Below are 6,992 nucleotides of genomic sequence, written 5' to 3' on the forward strand. Positions count from 1 at the left end.
TGCTGCCCGAGTCCCCCCCTTTTTTCCGGGGCCCGGGTCCCCATTTCCCCATGGGTGGCCACGGGGGAGGCACGCAGAAGTCTTATGAGGAAGGGTTTTGGGCCTGGCAGGGGAGACTTATGCAGAAGCTGCTCCCCTTTTTGCACCGGGCTAGCCGGGGGGGAAGCTGCAAGTGAGAAGGCATGCCGCACTAACACTATCTAGGCTACCAACCTTGCTTCACATCACATATATATATATTATTAATTATATTATAATATATAATATATAATATAATATTAAAAAAAATTTTTAATATGAATATATATATATATATATATATATAAATAATATAAAATAATGTAAGATTGTATATATATAATATATATATATATATATATATATAAAATTATAAATATATATATAACATATTTTTTAAAATAAATAATTTATTATATATATATTTTTTATATTATAATTATTATATTATTATATATATATTATATTATATTATAAAATATTTATATATATATAATATATATAAAATAATATATAAAAAATGAAATAGATTAAATTAAATTAATAATAATATATATATATATATATATATATATTTTTATATAAATTATATATATATTATAATATTACATATTATATAAAATATATTATAAAAATTTTTATATTAAATTTTTATATATATATACATACCCAAAAAATATAAGTGTGTGTGTGGTGTGTGTGTTGTGTTATTTTTTGTTTTGATATGTGTGGATATGATATGTAATGTATTGTATATATATGTTTTTATATATTTATTTTTTATATATTAAAATTTAAAATTAATAATATTAAAATATATCTTATTATATAATTTTTTTATTTTTTTTTTTTTATCTTTTTTATATAAAAAAAAAGTTTAATATTATATTATATATTATATTTTAAAATTATTTAAAATTTTATCTAAATATATATAACTTTAAGGGACAAAATTTTGAAACAATTTCTTCAAAGACAGCTTGACATACCTAGATCTCTCAACGATCAGATTAATAAAAAAGCATTTGTAAAAGCTGCTACAGAAGAATCTATTACAAAAAAAATGCAACTAGGGGGATTATTATCGCTACAGCGAATCCAAACGGTCTTGAGGGACAAAACTTGAGTATACTTGAAACTTTAAAGTGCAAAGTGGGATTATTTCTAAATCAGAAATTAAGATACTTCTGGATGAAGAAGATGGACATTCCTGTCTTGAAGCACCACATGTAAAAAAGAACTCAGACTTCGTGAAATAGCTAGTAAATTATCCAAAAGGCAAGAGTTACTTGAAAAATTCTTCAGGGAAATAAGGCAGAAACCAGGGTTTTAAAATTGGAGCTTTCCATTAACAAAACATGAAAACTTTGAAGTTGGAGTGGAGTAATATTTTCCTGTTACAGATGGAGATGACAAAACTGACATTTCCTTTGTCTGGTTACGTCTTCAGCCCTCTCATGATGAGGGACTATCCAGCAGACCATTTCCCCATTAAACAATCTCAAAGAGATTAGCACAGGAAAGATATTTCCCTAGCCAGTTTAAATACAGATTGAAAAATTTGCAAAATTCATAATCGTCTGAGGAAAAACAAAACAGGCTTCAGGAAGGATAGAATCAGGTTCATCAGTGAAAAAGAAAAAGACTAAGGATATTAAGTTCAAGTATGTTAGTGAAAAGCCAAAGACATTTTGGGACATGGAAGAATTTCCAAGAATTATTGAAGGTAAAGGTCAGAATGTTAATAGGTCTGCTATAGACAGAGGTAGTGGCATTAGACAAATCCATGGCAGTGAGAAAAAGTGTTTGGTGAACAAAACTAAACCTTTTATACTGTCATTGGATTCTGCTGATCTTGTGCCTTTACAGGAAATTCATTCAAGCAGAATGACTCCTGAGGAAATAAAAAACATTGAAAAATTCAAAACTTATGATTGAAGGAGGGAGGGGTACCCATCCTCAGACCTATAATACATAAAAAAAAAAACTTTGCCCACACAAAAAATAAAGCCAAAAGAGGGAACTTGCTATATTTTTTTGCGTCACTTGAGAATCTCGTCAGGGTCCAAAAATTGTATATAGGATTTTTGATGGTCGTATGAGGGGGCAAGCATTTGTTACATTCCAAGATGTGGCTACAGCTACAAATGCACTAAAAACATGTAATGGTTATATTCTGCATGGGGGAAAAGCCTTACATTGGATAGGGCCCTATGGTAAAGACAGAAAAGTTCTTGAGAAAGTATAGATTGATTACCAAGGGGGAATTATGGACATTTTATATTTGATGGGGGAACTTATGTTTTTACCTGTTTATCTCTATAATAATGCTATTTCACCTGAAACAGGGGCTAATGATATGTACCACATGTTGTACGAGATGATAGCAAATTGTCAAAAAACACTCCACAAACAAAGATACATTTTGGTACTAGTGTACATATATAGCTAGTAGTTTGGCAAATTTTTGGTATTCAAAGCAACTGCATCAATTTTATGTTTCGATTTCCATTCTTACTTGGAAATGTTGAAAATGTCATAACTTGTCTAGTAGATAAAACTCCAGTTATGTATTTGTTCTGTGCCTTCCACGCTCACAGGTGTGTGTGTGTGGTGTGTGTGTGTGTGTGTTTTTTTTGGGTGTACAGTGGACATTTATAGAAAATTGGATATTTGTAATGGACATTAGGTTGCATATAGTTTATATAGAATAAATTTTCTTCATTTCGAAGTTAGTAAAATTTGGTGATATCTCTCGGGACGTGGAATTTAACTGTGAAGATGTTCTTATTGTAGAGAATTTAAAACAAAGAAAATATAAAAAAATTTAAATTCTTAAAATAGTTATAGTTTTGTTTTTGTTTTGGCAGTAAAAAATTGATTTCCAATTGTACAAACTATGATTTATATAGGAATATTTTTCAGGGTTGTCATACAGAATGGCAGTCATTTTCATCAAAAGTCTTATAATTAAGAAACAAAACATTGTAAATTGAAAAATGGTAAAACCAGGATTACACTGGGTTATGGATATTACCTTACAGGGAACGAATAAGGTGGAAATCCAATGTTTTGTGGCGTCAGGTTCTTGTAAACCCGCCATTCCTAAGGCATGTTTGCTGTAAGCGAAGAAGGCCTGCAGATGCTGCCATAAAAAACCCACATACGGGCCACTACAGGGCCCGGGGAAATGGGCTTTGGGAGAATAGTTTTGGGGTGGTTCCCGACTACTAGGAACCCCCCGGAAACATCCAGTATTTGACCGTAATCCAGTTAGGGGAATCACCCTTTTAATTTTCCAAGATAAAAAACAAAAACCACAACACACACACACAACAACACAACACACAACCACCACACACACAACCCCAAACATCAAACACACACACCACACACAACAACACAACAACAACACAACCACACACCTAAACACATAAACAACACCCCACCACAAATAACACAGACAAACCAAAACCCACACACCACAAACAACATACACAAGAAAACAACAACATTTACACATACACAGATGACACACAACCAACACACAATACACAAGAAACCCACACACCACACAGAACACGAAACACAGACACTAACATACCCACACACACATAAATACACACCACACAACACCCACAACAACACAAACACACACACACCAACCCACACCACACCCCACACACAACACAACACAACACACACACACCACAACACAACCACACACAGGAAATCAACCAAACAACACTAGGATAACAAGGGGACTAATCATTACTCCAGTTAATAAAAAAAGTAGTAATCAATGTGTGAAAAAACCCAGAAGGGTTCAGGCTATACTTAAATAGTTAAACGGCGCGGAACTACTTTATTCTTCTAAGCACATAGTTGACACACCAATATGGCTACGTAGCTGGGTTCTGCCAACAAGCGGTAAGGATCAGCTAGCGCAAGAGGCAGAACCCAAGAGGCGAAAAAAAGACTGATAGGCACTTATATGGCAAAACTGGGTGCCTGAGAACAACAACGACCTCTTCTGGGCCCCATAGGTATTCTCGGTATAAGTATGGGAACACCAGTTCAGAAGCTAGGAGGAAGCAAATAGGAAGCAAGCTGGAGGAGAAGCGGGGGGGGAAGGAGGTGAGAGGGTCAACCGGATAATTTCCGGCTGGCGTGGCACTGTACACACACACACTCCAACACGACAAACACCGACACCCACACACCCAACACATCACACAAACACACACAACCACACACACACATCAAACACCAACCCCCACAACACACACCCACCAACGACCACAACAACACAGGAAAAAACCAAGCCACACACACCCAAAGGGAACAAAAAAAAAAAACACATAACAGCCCACCCCACAAACACCAAGACAAAATGCTACACCCCACCACACCCAGGGGAAAAGAACAATCACACACCACAGAAAAACACAACACACACAGACAAAAAAACCAACACACCACACAAGAATGAAAACCCACACACACCACACCACCACACACACACAACACACCACACACACCCACAACAACCACACACAAACCCACACCCACACACACCAAAGAACCACACAACCACAATAACCCCCCCATTCTCAACACCACCCATAACACGACAACAACACAACACAAATCACACACACACAACACCCACACCACACACACACCCACCCACACCCACACACACACACACCAAACACCACACAAACCCACACACCACATACTAAGTATGTATTATACGCATATATTTGGCAACACACACAACCACATGTGTTTCATTATAGATAATTATTAATATATTTAAATAATTAGAATATTATATTAAATATTATATAATATATAAATATATATTATTTTGTTTTTTTTGTTTTTTTTTGTTTATTTTTTTTTTTTTTTTTTTTTTTTTTTTTTTTTCCAACGGCAATTCATTCCCAATGACAGCTATAGAGGCCTTCTTTATCAATTCACTTACTGAGGGAGTTTGTATGGGGCCAGTGCACCTTGGGGCCTGATTGGAATGACCGTCCATAAGAAAACGCGGTTTGTGTGCCACGGGGGATTCCCCTACGACACATGCGTCTGATTTCTCAAAGGGGCGGCGACTATGTCCGTTTTCTAGGAGGGCAATTCGAGGTGGAAGGGTTCCTTGGCCACAAGGGAAAACACACGTGCCGGGCTGGTGACTCGAACCCCTCGAATCAGATGGTGGATCCGGGACAGTTGTGAGGCCGATGCTCGATATAGATGTAATAGAAGAGAATAAATATAAGATAGCACTGAGAGGATAGAGACTATAATAAGAGATATACTATATCTAGGACACCATAAGATACAAGTATATGGGTATATATATAAGAATAGCATAGAAGGAGCTATATATATTATAATATATAATATGATAGATAAGAAATATGATAATATGCCATATAATAGATTAGAACTTGATACATAAGATGATGTAGAGATCTGTAGAATATATTTACAGAACAGACCATAAAAGTGAGAGATAGATTAATATGATGGAGAACCAAATATACAGATATTGAGGAAGAGAACTAGATACTATATGGTTGCTAGGTATACGATATCAATATTCATAAATGAGATAGATACCTAAATAAATATTTATATATTATAGTTTTAAATTTTAACAATATATGGAATAATATACATATATTAAATTACTACATAATAAAATTTTAACCTAATTAATATATAATATTAAGATAATATTATAAAATAAAATAATATATAATATATATAATATAATAATATATATATCATATGGATATATAATTATATATATATATAATAATATGATAATATGTATATATATATAAATATAATAAATATACATAATATCAAAATATTTTAAATAATCTATTATTATATTATATATATTTATATTATTTTTATAATAACACATTCTAAATGATATAAATATAATTAAAATTATAATATATAATATATTATAATATATACCAAACTTTATATATGTATAATATAATATTATGTAATAAAATTTTTATAATATATATTATATAATATAATATATATTATATATATATAAATATTATATATAAAAATATATGTATAATTTTATATATATATAAAATTATATATTATAATTTTTAAATAATATATATAAATATATATATAATTATAAAAATTTATATTAAATATATTTTAATATATATAATATATATATATATATATAAATATATATATTATATATTAATTTTACTACAAAATTTATTTATATATAAAATATATATTATATATATATATAGGTATAAATTAATATATTATATAAATAATTATATATTAATATATATATATTATTATATTTTAAATATTTTATTTTATTTTTATTTTTTTGGCCCACCTGTGTCCCCTTTTCTACCACCAACACAAGGCAGTGGGCCCAGGGACGGCGTTGCTATCCACGGGTCGTAAACCCACAGGAAAAGCTCCAAGAGGGCAACCGAGCACCACAGGGGTCCCAGAAAAACCACGAAGGGAAGGCCCCCAAGTGGGGGAGGCAGGGCATAAAATAAAAACACAGAGGACAGTCTTTCCTTTTATTTACACAAGTTATTTACCCTTTCCCACTTTTCTATAGGCCCACCAATACGGGGGGAAAACCAGCATGTCGCAACTACATGATACAGCTTATAAAACGGGCAAACACAAAGTTATAAGGTCACAAGGCACACACGAGGTCTTCACAAAGGCACCCAACCCAAACCCCGTCTCTTGGCTTGTTCCCCCCCGCTCCTCCGCTCACAGCCAGCTGCGTCATGTTTGCCCGGTCCCTTCATGTTAAACAATGCCCAGGTCATCCTTTTCATGTTAAACCTTTTTCGCCAGAGACAAAAAACCCAACTGGGAAGCAACTATTCCCCCTATCAAGCAATGAGCCGTCGTCTGACATACCAAAAACCGGAAAAAAACTA

At 33.0% G+C, this 6,992-nt stretch overlaps 1 pseudogene; it reads left to right on the forward strand.

Annotated features, from left to right (window-relative positions):
- Nucleotides 1-4,176, forward strand: part of LOC119580593 — a 4,997-nt pseudogene extending 821 nt beyond the window's left edge.
- Nucleotides 4,177-6,992: the final 2,816 nt, after the last annotated feature.

This window comes from Penaeus monodon, chromosome 14 (genome assembly GCF_015228065.2).
Source record: "Penaeus monodon isolate SGIC_2016 chromosome 14, NSTDA_Pmon_1, whole genome shotgun sequence".
Taxonomy (NCBI): Eukaryota; Metazoa; Arthropoda; class Malacostraca; order Decapoda; family Penaeidae; genus Penaeus; species Penaeus monodon.